The 19,743-nt window shown below is 37.6% G+C and overlaps 1 long non-coding RNA gene and 1 pseudogene across 1 annotated transcript; one reads left to right on the forward strand and one right to left on the reverse strand.

The window, feature by feature from the left end:
- LOC132616827 (probable metal-nicotianamine transporter YSL7) lies at positions 1-12,939 on the forward strand (annotated as a pseudogene).
- On the reverse strand, positions 6,255-9,476 carry LOC132619213 (uncharacterized). The gene is made up of 5 exons (XR_009574616.1): positions 9,272-9,476; positions 8,279-8,473; positions 8,090-8,199; positions 7,364-7,428; positions 6,255-6,684 (listed from the first exon to the last, which is right to left on the reverse strand). It is a non-coding gene; the product is annotated as an uncharacterized LOC132619213 (long non-coding RNA).
- Positions 12,940-19,743: the final 6,804 nt, after the last annotated feature.

A 19,743-nucleotide genomic window follows, 5' to 3' on the forward strand; every position in this document is an offset into this window, starting at 1 on the left:
TTTCGAAGCTATCTTTTTGGTATGAGCGAAGTTGTTGCTAAGCAGTCAACTGAAGCTAACGCTGCAGATAATGTTAAGAACCCTTCTTTGGGATGGATGATGGGTTTTCTCTTTGTTGTTAGTTTTCTTGGACTTCTCTCAGTTGTTCCCCTTCGTAAGGTAAACTCTTCACTCAGCATTACATCTGTAATGTATATGTATAACACATTTTCTAGCCAAGGCGGAGCTAGAGTTTTGGTTACGTGTTCAACAGAATCAATAGTTTTGGCTAAAACTCTGTATTTGTGTTAAGAGGTCAACTTAATATGTATAAATAATCTATTCAAAACTCAGTAGGCTACATTTTTTATAATCTTGAACCCATAAACTCAAAATTCTAAATCAGCGACGGCACTTCTATAGGCCTCAAGTAGTTTTGGAATGAATTGCTCACTATTTATCAGAGTAAGGTCTCGTTTTCCCACTTAAAGTGATTAAGTGATGCGATTCGAGGGGTTATTGCTTCATGAGTGAGACCATGCATTTCATAGAAATGTGTGCATCAAACAATGACATAAAAGTGATCCGAATGGTCATTTCTTTGTATCTCAATTTTGAGGAGATGGATTAATATCGACATTATTATATATTGGACGTTAATATTAGTTATATTAATTGCAACTTAATTATTGAAGTACAAAAATTCGTGTATGAGTGGTATGTTTAGTTCTCTGTAAATTGTGGGCTTCACTTGTGGCTTTTCTCTTCAAGCCCCATGGACTTTGCTGTTTTATTGCGCTTTTCACTTTTAAAGCACTGCGAACTGTTCTTATTTTGTTTGGATCAGTTGCATTTTTGAGATTGTGTAAATATGTTTCAGATTATGATCATAGACTTCAAACTTACTTATCCGAGTGGCACTGCAACTGCTCACCTGATCAACAGTTTCCATACTCCACAAGGAGCTAAGCTAGCCAAGTGAGTCTCTAATTTCGTATGAATTTTACTAAATAATCTATAGTCTTATAGATTATAGTACTTACAGTACTAATTGCTCTGTGCAGGAAACAAGTAAAAGCTTTGGGAAAGTTCTTCACCTTCAGCTTCTTGTGGGGTTTCTTCCAGTGGTTTTTCACAGGTGGTGATATGATGGCTGTGGATTCGTGAATTTTCCCACGTTCTGTCTCAAAGCCTACGAGAACAAGTATGTTTGACTTTCAAGTAATATCAACTTTTTGCTCACATCAATTGACATGAATTCATGATAAGCTTACTTGACATGAATTCACGATAAGCTTACTTGTGTACAATAGAACAACTGGAAAAGACTGAATAAGCGTTTGGAATCATTAGCATATAAGTAAAGTTTTCAATTCGTTTTCAATAACTTACAAAACGCTGTTGTACAAAATGCTGTTGTCCTAAGTTTAATTAACCTTTTGGACTCTAATGAACAAATATCTGATGTTTTTGCATGTAAATCCGAAACAAGGCTATTTTGCTATGTTGCTCCGACTCTCCAAAAATATTATCGCACCCGTGTCGGATCGTCTAAAAATGCACTACTTTTGGAGGATCTGATATGCACCCAGTGACATTTTTGGAAGAGTCTGAGCAACATAGATGTTTTGTGTTCATTCATTAACTTGGAAGCATATTTCTTGTTATATCTGTCTCTCCATGTGTCCTCCCAACTTGTGCTTGTTCTACACAAGATAATTAACTTTCTTTCCATATATCATTATAATGTTTTGACTTATTTCTCTGATCAACCAGGTTTTATTTTGACTTCTCGGAGACATATGTTGGTGTTGGGATGATATGTCCTTATCTAATCAACAGATCGTTGCTAGTCGGAGCGATCCTTTCGTGGGGTATAATGTGGCCTCTTATTCAAGACAGAAAAGGTCATAGGTACCCTGCTGATCAAAGTCCTAGCAGCCTTCACAGTATACTGGGTTACAGGGTACATAATCTGTTATATCCCGCATTTTCAGAGCATGAGCGTGACACGTGCGTCCTAAAAAATATTGACAATCATGTTGTTGCTACATAATTTAAACTCACGTTGATAGTGTTGTATCCAGTATTTTTGAACGTCGGATTATTTGTAAGCTGAGGTTGGGCCCTCACGTCAAGATTTTTTTTGGAACATGTGACAAGTTATATGAATCACATATGTTAAGTTAAACACAACTCACGAAGGACCCTTGGGCCAAATCAAAGTGGAAGCCCTCCAAACGAATATTTTTAAGAAAATGTTTTCGGGTGACCTGACTTCGAGGGGCAAAAACGGTATTATAAGTTTGGAATTTGGAAAAATACCAAGCAATAGAAGTTGTAGATAATTGAATTAGCTTTCCAACCATAGGTCGTGGGTTCTCAGGTGACGTCGGTACAAGGAGATATGGATGTTTTAAGGTCGAAAGGTCAGTGGGCTAGGCCCAACTCGGGCTCAACCGGGTTAGGCCCATGACCCATGTTATTTAAGTGATATTTCAGCCCTTCCCTCCTCATTTTAAGACCTGGAACAACCAGAAAATTCTGGAGAGATAGAGAAAAAAGGCTTTGGAGAAGAAAAACCAATTTTGATCAAAATTCGAGCCCCGAATCCCGAAGCCCATGAAGGGAAAAGTGTTGTACGCTGCGTTGTCTTCAATTTGAGCTAAAAATCAACCAAGGAGGAGGGTGATAACGTGGTTGCTGAATTCTTAAGGTATGGATAAGGTTCCTTTTCATTGCTAACAAGTTTATTTAAAGTTTTAACGGATTAGAACGGGAAAATAGCGATATAAATTCGTCCGTTGGCATTGTGAATTATGGTATGAGATTTGAAGAGAATTTTGGATGAAAATAAATGTAGTTAACTTGTAGAATGTGGAGGATGTTGTTATTGATGTTGTTAGTATTAATTTCGACTTCTTTACGGAAATAAAAATTATTAAATAGTTATATCGCGAATTGGTTGGTTGGAAAATTTGGAGAATAATGTGTGGGTTGTTCTATGGAATATTTTGGAGTTGAAATCGTTTGTGAGCTATTGTGGAAGTTAGTACATTGATAACATAGTTTCTTGCATTTGTATGAATGGTATTGTAACATGTGGATTGTGGTATAATTTATGAATCTAGCATAAGGAGAATGTGTTGTTCTTGTTCTTGTTGCAAATGGAAGCTTTCGGGTAGAGTGGAATAATGGTGAGATTATTTTGAATATTGTGCGGATTTTTTGAAACGTTCTTGAATATTGTTTGAATGGCTTCGGATTAGTACTTGAATGTGTGAGCAAATATGAATTGAACATAAATGAGACGCCGTTGAAGTTTATAGGAAGAAGTTGCTAATGTTAGTATGTGTTCTAAATCGATTGTGGATATTGTTAGAATAACTGTTGGTATTGTTGTTGATAATGTGGCCGAGTTTCATTCTCGGGTTTTTTATTGTGAAATTGACCGAGTTAGATTCTCGGGGATGGTGTATTTAGAGGGGAAATGCTGCCGAAATTTCGGCAGAATATAAATGAATTCATTGAAAGAATAAGACTAGTATATGCCGATGAATCTAATGATTATGTCAACTTTCTTGAATGTAGACTAACAAGTTTGGATAAATGAGCGTAGCTAATAAGGCGTGACACAGGTATGTAAGGCTTACCCTTTCTTTCTTTTTGGCATGTCCTAGAGCCAAGTAAGTCATCATATGCTCCTTGAGGTAATTCTACTCTTTGATTCCGAGTTTGTTTATGATTCGTATGCATCGTCGGGTATAAGTAATTAGTAACTTTGACATAAGTAATCTGATATAAGTATTCTCTGTAAGCTTTAATGTCTTTGATTTTCAGACGATAGCACGTTCGGTTATTTCATTAAGTCTTTGACATGTCCGATACGTATATATGGTCCCAAAAGATCTATTTGATTTGATTTATAGAGATATCCGATGGTACTTGATATGATTGTTACTTTGATTTTCCAAAAATGGTTCCTGAGACGTTCGTAGGACGTTCTGTACTTCAAACGTCCATAACTTTCTCATACTAAGTCGGATTGACCCGAAACTTGTTTCTGAGCCTTCAGATGTTGGCAAGTGTACATATCCATCGAGTCTTGATTTATGTGCATTTAGTTTCTCACTACTCTGCTCGTGCATATGTTATGATCTCCTTCGCCGAGTCCCGGGCCGGTATGTATCGTACGAATGGTTCGCCGAGTCCCTTGCTTGAGGGCCGGGTTCCATCTATGAATTCCGAAGTATGATATGTCCGGTCCCGGGGTACTGTGTATATTTGTCCGTCCCCGGGTACCGTGTATATGGTACGAAGTATGATGTGTCCGGTTCCCCGGCGTGTTATATGTCCCCGGGGTTACCGTGGATATGCTATGATGTGTTATGTGACAGAGATATTCGGAGATATGAAATCTTCTGGAGTATGATGTGTTGTGGTGCCAAAGGCAGGAGTCGCGACCACGTTCCTGTGCCCTATGCATGATTTTGATATGCATCATTTGTGTTTCAAAAATTAGCATTTTGATGTTCTGAATAAGCTATTACTTTCTGTACTCCTTCGGACATATAATTTTGATATACATGATATATGATTTACCGCGTCCCTCACGGGAGGGCCGGGGCACGTTATATGCATATAGGATATGTGATTCTGTCATGCATGATCTATGTTTGGAAAACAAACATTCTAATATTCTGGATCTGCTCCATTTCTGATATATGACCTCTGTATACATGATTTGTGATTGAAAGACAAGCGCTTTGGTAACCTGAATAATGTACTCACTCTCGTACTGCTTACTTCAGATATGGTTCTGTTTTTCTGTGTCTCATGCTTTACATACTCAGTACATATTCCGTACTGACCCCCTTTCTTCGGGGGCTGCGTTTCATGCCGCGCAGGTACACCCAGATGAGTAGGACTCATTACAGAAGATGTTCCAGCGAAGTTGGCAAGCTCCACTTGCTCTTGGAGTGCTGCCGAGTCAAAGTTTGTATGTATGCTTTATTCTGGGTGGATGTTAGAGACTTTGCAGACAGAGTCGTGGGTATAGTATATCGGTTCTGTAAGCGGCTCCATCAGCCGATGTGTTAGTTTGTATTACGATATGAATTCTATATAATTACAAATTTTGTTGGATTTGATAAACAAAGAAAAAGAAAAGATTTCGAAATATAATATGTATTTTACTTTTATTTGATTTTCAGAGTCCGAAGAAATTATGTGTGTAATAAGAATCTGTGGGTTCGCTCGGCTCCGGATATGGGGTCGGGTGCCCATCACACCCTAGGGATATTAGGGTGTGACATAATCAAAATGACACGTAGTTTTTAATTAGCTCTTCGATAAAATTCAAAATGATGCTAATGGCTTTTCTATAATGTTCTTCTATTTCAGGTCTTTATAGCAATAGCCATGATCCTTGGTGATGGTCTATACAACTTCATCAAAGTACTTGGACGAACGTTATATGGTATATATTTCCAATTCCGCGAGAAAAGAGCAGGGTCTGTCCTTCCTGTTGGTGTCCGTGCATCCCCTACAGAGGCACCTCTATCTTATGATGATCGGATACGAACCGAGCTTTTCCTCAAGGATCAAATCCCTACATGGGTTGCGATAGCCGGTTACATTAGCATTGCCATCCTCTCCACTATAATGCTTCCACACATTTTCCATCAACTTAGGTGGTACTACATCATCGTGATATACATTTTTGCACCGGTACTACCCTTCTGCAACGCTTACGGGTGTGGTCTCACCGACTGGTCATTGGCATCCATATATGGAAAGCTAGCCATCTTCACGATACTACTAAAAATTCCTAATTTTCCTATGGAATTTACCGAGGGACGTCCATCGGTAGCCAAGATTTACCGAGGGACGCCATCGGTGCTAGGCTTGTAGGTAATTTGACCCTTGGTAAATAATACTGAGGGACACTCTCAGCAAATACCGATGGAGACCCTCACACATCCCTCGGTACTTCCCTTCCCTCATATTCATGCAAAATTAAATATACCAAGGGACGCCCCTCTGTACTTAAAAAATATATATAATATTGATATATATTTACCGAGGGACATCCATTGATATATTAATGTTAATTAAATTAAAAAATTTAAATACACCGATGGACAACCCTTGATCAATATAAATATTTAACAATTATATGTTTCATTTACTGAGGAATGTCCATCGGTAAGGTAAATTCAAAGTACTTTGATATTTGAAAATTAACAAGGGATGTCCCTCGGTAGCCTGAAAATCTGAGATTTGCAATTACACTTGTTACCGAGGGACTCTATCGGTAAGTCCCTCAGTATTTCTGGTATTATTTTGGCAAGCAGTACCTATTTTTTTACTGCACCACCTGCTATATAAAAGATTTCAATAGAAACAAAAAAAAAAGCCAATAACAGCCATCAAAACAATAATAAAAATACCCTGAAATGATTCAAGCATTAAAATTAAGCCAACAAACATCGTACATATCCAACCAACTTCGACATTATGCAAACATATATTAAAAGCATCCCACTAGACTTCAAACAATCCAAAATAACAGAAGTAAAAAAAAATAAAAATTGACACCCAATACTCCATTTCTACGTCTCGATGCTCTCTATTCTCCTAATCCTCATCGTCTCCATGCTTCTGATCACCTCATCTCTACATCCTCTCTAGATTATATCAATTCTACATGAAAAGTAAACTTTAGAATATAAACAAACAGTATAAAAGAAATTCTGAAAAGGGAAAAAAACAATACAAGACAACTTCATTTTACTTGAGTAGCTTTTTAGCAAGCTGCCCAGCCGATGTTCGGATGGGCAGAATCTCCAAGGTTTCAGAATATTTGAATCTTAAACCAAGGTGTCATGCAAGATAAATCTTGTTTTCACTTGTCAACATATATTTTCAAAGCAGGTTTATGTCAATGTGAATAAGACTAATATAAATATGAAATGTCCAAGCTTCAAAGGTATTAACCTGCAATCTCTTTCTATCTTGCCACATATATTTGCAGAGTCAATAGAAAAGGCCTGTATACATCTCAGGTGAAAAAAGTAAGTCTATGATTATTTCATTGTATAAGCATGTTATTAGGTAGGTATAAGAAGTGGTCTTGAAATACACAGTTTTGCATCTGTTTTCAATTTGATAGTGCAAAAAGAAACCGAGAAGTGATAATCAGAAAATGTATGCCATTGCAGTTTTACATTTGATTTCAATTTGAGAAAGTAGGTAAGACTAAGTGACAGTTAACAAATACATTTTTCCTTCAGCAAAGATTAATAGACAAGGTTCATTTTTATGGATCAGGGAGGTAAGAAATGATAGCCAAAATCATCGATAAATGGCAGAAAAGTATTACCAAAAATCAAGCATTGCTCTAGTTTGCCTCAACACCAAGACGGGAGATAATCTAAGAAGTACCTCCTGCACAATACATTCAATGACGACAATTAATATTTCAACATTTCCTAATTTGCTATAAACATCGTTATATAAATGAAAGAATAACTGCATGAAATAAACCAAAAGTTCAGAGGGTAGAGGATGTATAGCCTATGGCAGCTTCAATTCTTTAGAAGAGCTTACAGTTCATACAAGGCTTGTCATAACGTGTCCATTTTCAAGTTTTCCCATAGTCTTTTTCTTTTCCTATTCCCTAGCCTTACTAGACACAAGTAGTCTTGTCTATTGGAACCAAATAAGCAAAAGCCAAATCACCAGTTTGATAAAATTCTAACATGCCTTAACAATCAGAAGAGAAATATATGGCTAACGATGTGTGATGCATTAATCAACAAATATCTCAGGTTTTACAGCTGTAATCTCTTGCTATCTTTCCACATATATTTGCAGAGTCGGTAGAAAAGGCCCGTATACATCTCAGGTGAAAAAAGTAAGTCAATGAGTATTTCGTGGTATAAGCATGCTGTTAGGTAAGTATAAGAAGTGAACGTCTTGAAATACACAGTTTTGTATCTGTTTTCAATTTGATAGAGCAAAATATAGAAGTAGAGTCTTAACTCTTACCAGGAACTATAAAATAATATTACTAGTCAAATATATTCCAAGTAAGTTTAGAGCTTACATAGGTATCCTCTGCCCATGGCTCGGCCCAAACTTCTTTTTCATCTTCAATTTTCGTATGGGTCTTCTTCCATACCTCATGACGGGTGGTGGTCTATCAAGAGAAACTTCCTACAAATGAAATAAACAAAGGCAATGTTGTTTAAGTCATTATTTGTATTTGCTACCATCTAAATGCTGAAACACATACCAATTTTCTCCGAGCAGTCCCCGTGGACACTGAACCACAAGGGTGTAATGAGCCACCCTTCTTAGACTTTCGAGCTGCCTTTGTCTTGACGCTCTTCTTTTGAAACTCTGGCGTAGCCCGGTATTGATTAAGCTCCTTCCAGTAATCTGTCCCAAGTCAGCCAGGCTTTTGACCCTTTTTTGAGCTTCTCATAGTCTACAAACAAAAGGCTTAATCACATAAAAGGCAGGGAACAACCGGAAAAAGAGGTAAAGAAAATGTTCAATCAACAACAAAACAAAAAATATGAAGATTTTAGGAATTAGAAAACAAACCCCTAAGCAGAGACGAGGGTGAAGAAGATCTCAAAGAACAAAACCAAATCATTACAAAAAAACCAGACCAGTTCATCATAGATTTTGAAAGAAAAATTAATAGAATTCTTGGGGTTGAGGGGGGGGGGGGGGGGGGGAGGGGGAGGAGAGAAGGGAACCACGACTGGCGGGGGCAAAGGCGAAAGGGTTATGGTCTTTCTTTTTCAGCCGCAGCAGCAATACCGAAGGCAAGAACTCTAACGGAAAGATGCTGAAAATTAAGCAACCACAATTTGCAAATTAAGCAACTACAATTGGCAATAAAATTTATACTTTATGGGTTAATTAATAACACAATTAGATATCTTAAACATTATGCTGACTATGTTTAGTTGTAGAGTGAATTCCTAAAATTTCAGAAACTTAGAAAGATCTCCATAATTTGCAACCAATTCTTCATAATCCAAATGAGGGGGGAAAGTGACATAGTCGTGAATAGACAAAAAATTGGAAATCTTAATTTCAACAAACAAAGATAAGTCCCAAAAAAATGAAAACTTTAGACACAGATAATATGAAATTTCGATTATATACATTCAGTATAACAAAAAATTCCCTAAAGAACAACACAGTTTGCATGTCAAACCCAGAAAAAATCAGAAAGGGGTTTGATACTATGTCGCTATTAGGAAAATTATACCTTGTGTGGATTGATAGAAAGGGGTTTGGGGGAAGATCTAAAGAAAATCTTCTAAATACCAATTGAATAAGTTGCAACTTCAATCTTAGCTTCCCTCTGTTCGTAGTCTTGTCTTTTTTCACTTCTTTTCGTGAAAATGGAATGGATCAGTGAAAAAGAAGAGTGGAAAGGTTTTTGCGGAAAAAGAAGTGGAAAAACCTAAGTTGAAAAGGTTCCCTCTTTCTTTTTGCTGAAATTTTTGGCGCTTTAAGTTTCCCGCTTTTGTGCTTTTCCCTTTTAAGTTTTCTCTCAGTTTTTTTTGGCTCTAAGTATATAGCATTAAAAACTCTCTTATAATCTTGGAGATAATAAGTAAATAATATTTTTAAATTTAGATAATAACCGTAAAATTATGTAGAAAAGTTACGAAAAACTCACTTTAAATATTTATAATTTAAATCAGAACCGCTTTAGATCGAACAACCAGTTGAATAAAAATCTAACTTAACAAAATATATTTTATACTCCCTCCGGATCAAAAAAAGAATCCACTTAGCCATTTGCATACCTCTTAAGAAAACACTAACTCCTAGACAAAAATAGGTAATTTGACTAAATTACCGCTAATTAAATAAGCATTTGGGATTTGATCATATAACACTTAATAGGGGCAAATATGGAAAAACATGGTTAATTTTTTCTTGATTTGATAAGTGGACTCTTTTTTTTATCTAAGAAAAAAAAGACTAAGTGGACTCTTTTTTTTATCCGGATGGAGTATTTGTTAAGACAAAATTGAGGTTCTTTTAATAAAAGATGAATTTATCCTAAAAGAGTGAAAAATATATATATATTTGTTTTGAAAATGTCAAATCAAGTTTTCTCCAAACACAAAAAGACTCACTAAGGTCTCATTTGTTTTTATTAAGATTAAGAAGTCAGAATCTGAATGAACATCTGAATATTGAGATTTGCATTAAGAATTATATGTCTAAATCTAAATACACATATGAATACTAAGATGTTGTATTAAGGTCTACATACCACATTATCAAGAGTTAAGACTTAAGACTGTTTGTTTTCCGACATCTGAATGTGTAAAATATTCTTTATTTTTAAAAATTAGTATGAAATTTAATACAATACAAATTTAATCTAATATGTTATTAAAAGAAAATTAAAAATATTATATGAAGGTTGGTAGTAGCAATGACTAGTTGTGGTGTTGTGGGTGTCAATTAAAGATGGTGTCGGCTAATGGTGGTATTGTGGGTAGTAGCTAGTGGTAATGAATGCCGGTAATAGAAGTTGATGGTAGTGATTGGTGGTGGTGATTGATAGTGATAAATAATAGTGTTGGTAAATGATGACGGTAATTGACGATATATAGTGGTGAATGATGACGGTAATTAACAATATATAGTGGTGACTGATGGTAGTGATCATAGGTAGTCATGAACGATGGTTATTGTAGAAACGGTGGTTAGTGATGGTGATTGTAAACAGTGACTAGTGACAACGTACGTTGATTGTAGTAATTGACAATGGCAGTGGTTGTGAGTAGAGATAGTTAATAATGGTGGGCGATGATGATAATTGATAATGATGGGGAATGTCGTAGCGGTAGCGATGATTAAAGGGAGGAAGGGGAGAGCTGCCATCTTTATAGAATTTTTTTTTAATTGACATGTTAATGATTTAAGACTTTGTTATAGATCTTTAATAATCATTCAGACTCATTAAGTGGTTGTAACATGATAGAATATCACAAATACAATTTCAATTACTGTAAATATTGATGTATAGGCTAATCAATAAATAATATTTCTTAAAGATACCAATGATTGACTGTTACTTAGTGTATTTATCAATTTATAAGTTACAATAATATTACTTAAGAATACCACTAATATACTTCTATCTTTTCCCAGAAAACGTTTTCACTTTGTTTGAAAATCAACGTTTGGCCATGAAAATTCCAAGTTATATTTGGAATTTGGAAAACACCTAGAAACATGTTTTTCACTTTTTTCACTTTCAATATATTCAAACAACCAAATATTCTTTGCAAAACTCTAACCAAACACAACTCCATCTTTAACTCTAACTTCAACTCCAACTCCAAAATTTCAAATAACGTGAAAAGTATTTGGTTTTCATGGCCAAATGCCAACTTAGTACAATAAATAAGTGGTACTACTAAATTTTCTTACGGTAGGTCTAGAACGGTAATGTAACTGAAAAAGGAAAAAATAAACCTTTAAGCAATTACCGAGGGACTTATCAATTGACAACTCGCTATTATTTGTTTAAAAAATATAAAATATTTATATATATATTTTAAAAATAATATATATATATATATATATATAATTATGTAAATACTCAATTTTACATAATTAAATATACCGAGAGACATCCCTCGGTACTTTAAAAAAGAAAACTCAATAATTATATCTATTTTATCGAGAGACTCCCTCGGTACATTTTATTTAATTTTATTTATTTTCTATTAATATACTGATGGTGTCCCTCGATACAGAAAAAAAGAAATTCAGAATGTTTGTATTTATATTACCGAGGGTCTCTCTCAAAAATTTTAATTGTTTTTTATTATGTACCGAGAGAGTCCCTCGGTATAGTCAAATAAATGTTGACTATAAAAAAGTCATATAATTTACCGAGGGACGTACCTCGGTATCTCTAAGAAATAATAAAAAATTAAAATATTTGACTTTTCCGAGGCACACCATGGCAAAGTCCCTCGGAATAGCTACATAGAATTTGTCCCTCGGTAAGCCCACATAGGTAAATAGCTAGTTTTTAGTAGTGGCATGGGCGGGTTCCGTTCACGGTGGGGTTCTAGCGGGATTAGCTGCTTGTGGTGTCATGATGAACATAGTCTCTACTGTGTCTGACCTAACGCAAGACTTCAAAACCGGTTACATGACTTTAGCTTCTCCAAGGTCCATGTTCATAAGCCAAATAATCAGAACAGCGATGGGATGTACCATTTCTCCTTGTGTATTTTGGCTCTTCTACAAGGCCTTCCATGACTTAGGCATTCCCGATTCAAAGTATCCGGCCCCTTATGCGCTCGTCTATCGTAACATGTCTATCTTGGGAGTCGAAGGATTCTCAACTCTACCGAAGAATTGTTTCATCCTTTGCTACGTATTCTTCCTCAGAGCTATTGCTATCAACGCAGTAAGGGACGCTGTAGGAAAGAACAAGGCGAAGTATATTCCTCTTCCGATGGCAATGGCTATACCGTTCTATCTTGGATCGTATTTCGCGATTGATATGTGTCTCGGGAGCCTGATATTGTTCGTATGGACAAAGATAAACAAGGCCAAGGCCGATGCATTTGGACCAGCCGTAGCGTCTGGACTAATTTGTGGTGATGGGATCTGGACCTTGCCTAGTTCGATACTAGCTTTGTCAGGTGTGAATCTGCCGATTTGCATGAAGTTTCTATCAAGGAAGGATAATATCAGGGTAGAAAGTTTCATAAATTCTTGAAGTCGTATACGGGTAGGTTTTATCGGGTTATATTGTTCTGTTTCCTCTGTATGTCGCCTTTTCTACGGAGATTGTTCGATGTCCATATTGATATGAATTGCCATAAAGATAGAAGTTTTACTTAGAGAATATGCTGATCTTCATATTAGGTTGTAAATGTGATATATCTTAAGCACTACTACAAGTTAATTCTGATTAAGTGGCCATTTTAGCTATAAATTAAAGCTGTAATTGTGATATATCCCGTATTAGTGCCTTTACCCGTCTATGGGCCGGTTTGCTATATTTACCCGTATCTTATAAGACACAAACACAAAAAAGAAGTCGGTGGGCTTTGCTGATCATTAGTACTCGGTTAATGTAGGTGGCGCACGGTTAAGATCTAAATTAACCCATGATTGGTAATGGGTAATGTGAAACTTAGTTTGTGGGGAGATGATTTGGGGTACGAACAAACTCCCACATTGGTAGCTGAAAGAAAAGGAAACTATATACTAGGTATAGTGATACTCTTACGAGGTATAGTGATACTCTTAATGCTGTGTGACTTTTCCGGAGAAACCGCGCGGACTTAGCTCAAAACGGACAATTGCTCACATTAGCTGCATTCAGCTTTGCATTTGAAGATGGGGGAACATACCAACTTTTGTTTCAGACTTGAGCCAAAAGTTTTCAACTTTAAGCTCAAAACTCAATGTATACATGCAATCAGTTTAAGTTTCTATACTAGTCATGGCATCAAATAGAACTAGTACATGCAATACTTACAAAACTATCTAGAAATTGAATAATTAATTAAAACTCAATGTTAACAGTTACATGGGAGTAAACTAAGCCAACCTGAGAAAGGAATAAGGATATTATTTTTGAGAGCCTTGGATGCTGGAAAATGCATCTACTCCATAAATACATTGGTGCCATGCCACGGAAAATTTCATATTTAGCCACAATGAATCTATTTGAGAATATAATTAAGTAAATAAAAGTGCGTTTTCCCTTATCGTGTATTCTTTTAAATGAGATGGTCACACATACACATTTGACACCTTTGCATTCAGCCTTGCTGGGGACCCAACACGGGGCCATGCAGCAGTTCTTGAACTCACTGCTGCATCAGCCCACATTTCTCTTCACTTGTTTTTTTTTTTTTTAATTATTACATAAGGGTAGGGGAAGGGGAAATGGGAGATGGGATTACAAGGTGGGGAATTGAACCCTCACTAACAAGGTGAAAGTTCATAGCCAACCAACTGAGCTACTAAGATTCCCCTTCACTTGTGTACTATATGTGAACTACTCAGAAAATACAAATGATTGGTATGCCAAATTTTCGACGCCAGATAATTCTTTTTATGTTTTGTTTCGTTTAATTGTCTTTTGTTTATTAAAATATGGGTAGTGAAATTATGCTTGATGGATTTTAATTATTTCTCTCATTTGTGTTCTCTAAGCCGGAAACTCTGCATCCTGGTCAGTTGTATTTTATGAGTGATTGATATTTGACACAAATATCATGTTTTGTGTCGTATTACAGCCTACTCTTATGACTTCTATCGCTTAATTCATGACGTAACCGGCGTATTTGAACTTATATCGTTATATTTCATGTGTATAGGTACGATGACGACAAACGATGGAAACTGTGCTTAAGATGATTGGAATTCGTAGCATATGACGATTAGATGAGGTGACGAATCGAAGACCACAAAGAATGAACTAAAAGGAGATTAAATCGACTGAAGAAACCTCGGTTTTCCTCCGCATCGCGGGAAGCCTCAGAACATCAGGCCATCCAGTCGCATCGCGTGAAGAAAGCGAACCAACCAACTCAGTCATCAGTATCTCACTTTTCCTTCGCATCGCGAAAGGAAAGCGAGAACCCTCAGTACATTGCGTGATCCTTCCCCGATGCGGAAAGAAAGAGGGGATCTGCGGAAGTTGTCCCGATTCGATTAGGATTTGGATTCCTTATTTGTTATTTTTACCGTAGCCTATATATAGACATTTTAATAGCTGAGAACGGTGTACTGGGATTATTCAAGGATTTGTAAGCCACCGTTCTATTTTTCTCTCTCTAGGTTTATTTTCTTTTCTCATCTTTTTCAACCCTAGTTTATTCATGGCTTCTTTTGTCTATGATTGAATCATGAGTAGCTAAAACTCTTAATTCTAGGATTGTGGCGAAAGACTTGAAAGTTGATTTGATGACAATTTCTATCTATTAATTTTCCATATTTTGGGTTGCTTATTTATTCTTGATCTTAATTGTTTGATTATCTGGCCAATAGTTAGACATTATCTGTGGTGCATGAATTGAACTTGAGAAAGGGAATTCACGTATGTAATAAGAATAAATAGAGTTTGTTCGATTTAATCGTTTCGCTAATCAGGATAGAGATATACCCTTTAGCCCTACTTAGTTGAATACGGAGAAATAAATGCGTTCTTGTTACCTCTGATGACCATAGAGATATAGGCGTTATAGTAACATCTACAGGCTTGTGAGTAGTTCGAGAGAATATCATAAAACATAATTAACCCGTTAACTAGTAACCCAGGAAATAAAATAGGTGGAATTGTCTGAAGATCAACTAGATTGTCGAAAGCCATAACCCTAGATCTTTCTCTCATCTGATAATTCTTATAATCTTTGTCAACATAGTCCCAGTCATAAAAATACCCATCACAAATTGTTTACTTTTCAGTTTTAGTTTAGTACAACAAACATCTTGATTTTTACTTTCTTGAATAGTTTCATTCGAATTTGAATTAGTTTAAACAGTAGAATCTAAGTCTCTGTGGGATCAATATCTGGACTTAACAGACTATATTACTTGTACGACCACGTATACTTGCGTGTGCGTTTGGGAGCAACAAGTTTTTGGCGCCGTTGCCGGGGACTTAGAAAAAATTTACTGTTTTTCTAATTTGAGTTTGTTTTTTTTCTTCTATTCAAGTCTTTACGTTTTCGTTGTTCTACTTGTGTCACTTCAGGCTTCTCTGGTTTATGCCAAGCACTAGAAGTTCAGGAAAACCGTTAGCTGATCTTGATGACGAAATCGAAAGAACATTTCATCGACAGAAAAGAATGGCTAACGAAGCAGCAAGACTTGCTCTTGAACAGGCAGAAAGGGATAGAGCCAGAAACGACGATGAATAGGGTGAAAGAGCTGCTGCGAGGGCACAAGAACAACGAATTCTTTTATCCAGTTATGCTAGGCCCAGTCTGGCAACTATTGCTAAGGCTATTGTTAGGCCTGACATTATTGGAAATTTCGAGCTAAAAGAAAGAGCAGTGCGGCCGGTGCAGCATACGTGCCAGTATATGGGTAAGTCTAGTGAAGACCCGCATAAACGCTTGATGCAGTTCGTGGAGTTGAGTGAAAATTTCCAATATAGAGATGTTCCCGATGGTTATGTGAAGCTGTCCTTATTTCCATTCTCACTGATTGGCGAAGCGAGGGAATGGCTGACGAATCTACCGGCAGGTTCTATTACTTCTTGGGAGATATTATCAAATAAGTTTATCGACAGGTTCTTCTCACCCAAGAAAACAAAGGAGCTACGAGGAAGAATTGCTAACTTCACTCAGAGAGATTCCGAATCTCTACCACATGCTTGGGAAAGGTATAAGGGCTATCTGCGAGATTCCATCACATGCTGCCAAAGGAGATCATTGGCAACTATTTCGTAGAGGGTCTTAACCATGAATCGAGGGCCCTGTTGAATGCTTCAGCTCAAGGGCAGATCTTGAACAAAACATATGAAGAGATGGAAGATCTCCTTGAGATGATGTCTGAGGGTCATCATGAGTATCATGAGAATAGCCGGGGGTTACCACAAAAAGCTACTGGGGTTCTTAAAGGTGATGATGTTGCAGCTATCCAGGCTGACATTGGTACTCTCACTAACGTGATGTTGAGGGTGTTCCCTCAAGCTCAGCAGATTCAACCAGTTCAACATATTAAGCAGGCAGCATGTGTAAGTTGCGGTGAACCTCATGATTATAAAAATTGTCCATTGAATCCAGAGTCCGTCTATTTTGTGGGGCAGCAGAATCGCGATATTGGTAGTCGGGAAAACTATTATAGAAATAATTACAACACTTCATTTGGGAAGTAGGATTTCCACAAGCCGAACAATTATCATCAACCTCAAGCTCAGCCAGCTAACAATTTAGAGGAGATGATGAAGCAGCTCATAGCTCAAAATCAGGTGATGCAGCAGCAAAATCAGAAAATTCAGAGTGAGATGCAGAAATATTTTCACGAGCTTGAGCGTCAGATGGGGCAGATGGATCTTATGCAGAATGTCAGACCTTCGACTGCTCTTCCAAGTGATACTGAAAAGAATCCAAAAGAATGCAAGGCAGTCACCTTGAGGAATGGTAGAGAGCTAGAAGAAGTGCCGCCGAAAAAGAAGAACATAGCAGAGGCAGAACTTATCCCTGCTAAGAGAGCTGAACCAAAGCAAACAGCCACAGAGCAATATGTAGAGGAAGTGGTGTGACCACCCCCTCCCTTTCCACAGTGACTTCAGAAACAGAAAGCAGATTCGGCTTGCAAGAAATTTCTTGAACTCTTAAATCAGGTACACATCAACATACCTTTGGTGGAGCTTCTGCAAGAAGTCCCAAAATATGCGAAATATATTAAAGATGTGGTCACAAACAAATGGTGTTGGACAGAGTTTGAGACTGTTGCACTTACTGAGGAATGCAGTTCTAGAGTGAAGAGTAAAATTCCTCCAAAGTTGAAAGATCCGGCAGGTTCACAATTTCAATTACGATTGGCAACATTGAAGTTGGGCTATAATTGTGTGATTTGGGTGTGAGTATTAATCTGATGCCCACCTCTGTGTTCCGAACGTTGGGTTTGGGAGAGCCTAGGCCAACCACTATTACATTGCAGTTGGCTGATCGATCTCTCGCTTATACTGATGGTATTATTGAGGACGTTCTTGTGAAGGTAGGCCCATTTATTCTGCCGGTTGATTTTGTGATACATGATTATGAGGCAGATAAGAGTGTTCCTCTCATCATGGGGAGAGGATTCTTGGCTACTGCTGATGCTGTGATCCGAGTGAAAGATGGGAAGATGTCCATGACAGTTAATGGGCAAGAGGCGACTTTTGATGTGTTTAAAGCTACTAGACTTCCAGTCCATTATGAGGAGTTGAAGATGATTTCCGTGGTGGAACCCGAGCTCACTAATGCCGAGTTAGATCACTTTCTAGCCTCGCGAGATCCATTGGAGACAGCTTTGGTGTATGGGGAAGATCTGAAAATTGATGCAGAAGTGGAGGAGTGTCTTAGTATTCTTGACACTTCATGTGCTTATCTACGAGCAAGTACACCGTTTGAGGAGCTAGACAGACCAGAGTCATGGAAGAAGCCGAAATCATCTATTGAAGAGGCTCCCGTTCTTGAGTTGAAACCATTGCCTCCTCACTTTCGCTATGCTTTCTTGGGCAGTGGAGACACATTGTCCGTAATCCTCTCTGCTTATTTGACTAATGTGCAGGTTGAACGTGTGTTACGAGTGCTAAGAGAGCGAATCCGAGCCCTTGGGTGGTCGATAGCTGATATTCGAGGTATTAGTAGCTCGTTTTGCATGCACAAAATATTATTGGAGGAAGACAGCAAACCTAGTATTGAGTGTCAGAGGCGATTGAACCCGATCATGAAGGAGGTAGTGAAGAAAGAGGTAATCAAGTGGCTTGACAACCGCATTATTTATCCCATCTCAGACAGTAATTAGGTGAGTCCTGTACAATGTGTCCCGAAGAAAGAGGGCATAACTGTGGTGGAAAACGAGAAGAATGAATTGGTGCCTCAACAAACTGTTACGGGCTGGAGGATATGTATCGACTATCGCAAGTTGAGCAACGCCACCAGAAAAGATCATTTTCCTTTACCCTTCATGGATCAGATACTCGACAGATTGGCTGGGCACAATTATTATTGCTTTTTGGATGGTTATTCAGGTTACAACCAGATCATGATCGCGCCCAAGGATCAAGAAAAGACCACATTCACATGTCCATATGGCACATTTGCATTCCGGAGGATGCCTTTCGGTTTGTGCAATGCTCCAGGTACCTTCCAGCGTTGCATGATGGCTATCTTCACCGATATGGTGGAAAATTATGTGGAGGTATTTATGGATGACTTCTCAATTTTTGGAGATTCTTTTGATGATTGTTTAAACCATCTTGATGTCGTGTTAGCTCGTTGTGAAGAAACGAACTTGGTACTTAACTGGGAAAAATGTCATTTTATGGTTCGAGAGGGAATTGTTCTTGGGCACAAGATATCGAGCAAGGGAATAGAGGTTGATAAGGCGAAGATTGAAGTAATTGAAAAACTGCCACCACCCGTTTCAGTCCGGGGAGTGCACAGTTTTCTTGGGCATGCTGGATTCTACCGACGGTTCATCAAAGACTTCTCTAAAGTTGCTAATCCAATGTGCAAGATTTTAGAGAAAGATGTGAATTTTGTGTTTAATGAAGCCTGTCTGACGGCTTTTGATGAGCTAAAACGAAGGTTGGTGTCTGCTCCTATTATCATCGCACCCGATTGGTCTCTGCCGTTTATTTTAATGTGTGATGCAAGTGATTTTGCTGTGGGTGATGTCCTTGGTCAGAAAAGGGACAAGATATTTCATCCTATTTATTATGCCAGCAAGGCACTTGATGCAGCCCAGATGAACTATACTGTCACAGAGAAGGAGTTGTTGGCGGTTATCTACGCCTTTGACAAATTCCAATCATATCTGGTGGGCACGAAGACGGTTGTCTACACTGATCACACGACAGTTCGTTACTTGTTTGCAAAGAAGGATGCAAAGCCGAGGCTTATTCGTTGGGTGTTGCTGCTGCAAGAGTTTGACATCGAGATTCTTGATCGAAAGGGCACAGAAAATCAAGTAGCAGATCACTTATCGAGATTAGAAGATCGGGAACATGTGGAT

The sequence above is a fragment of the Lycium barbarum genome, chromosome 11 (assembly GCF_019175385.1).
Source record: "Lycium barbarum isolate Lr01 chromosome 11, ASM1917538v2, whole genome shotgun sequence".
NCBI classification, from domain to species: Eukaryota; Viridiplantae; Streptophyta; class Magnoliopsida; order Solanales; family Solanaceae; genus Lycium; species Lycium barbarum.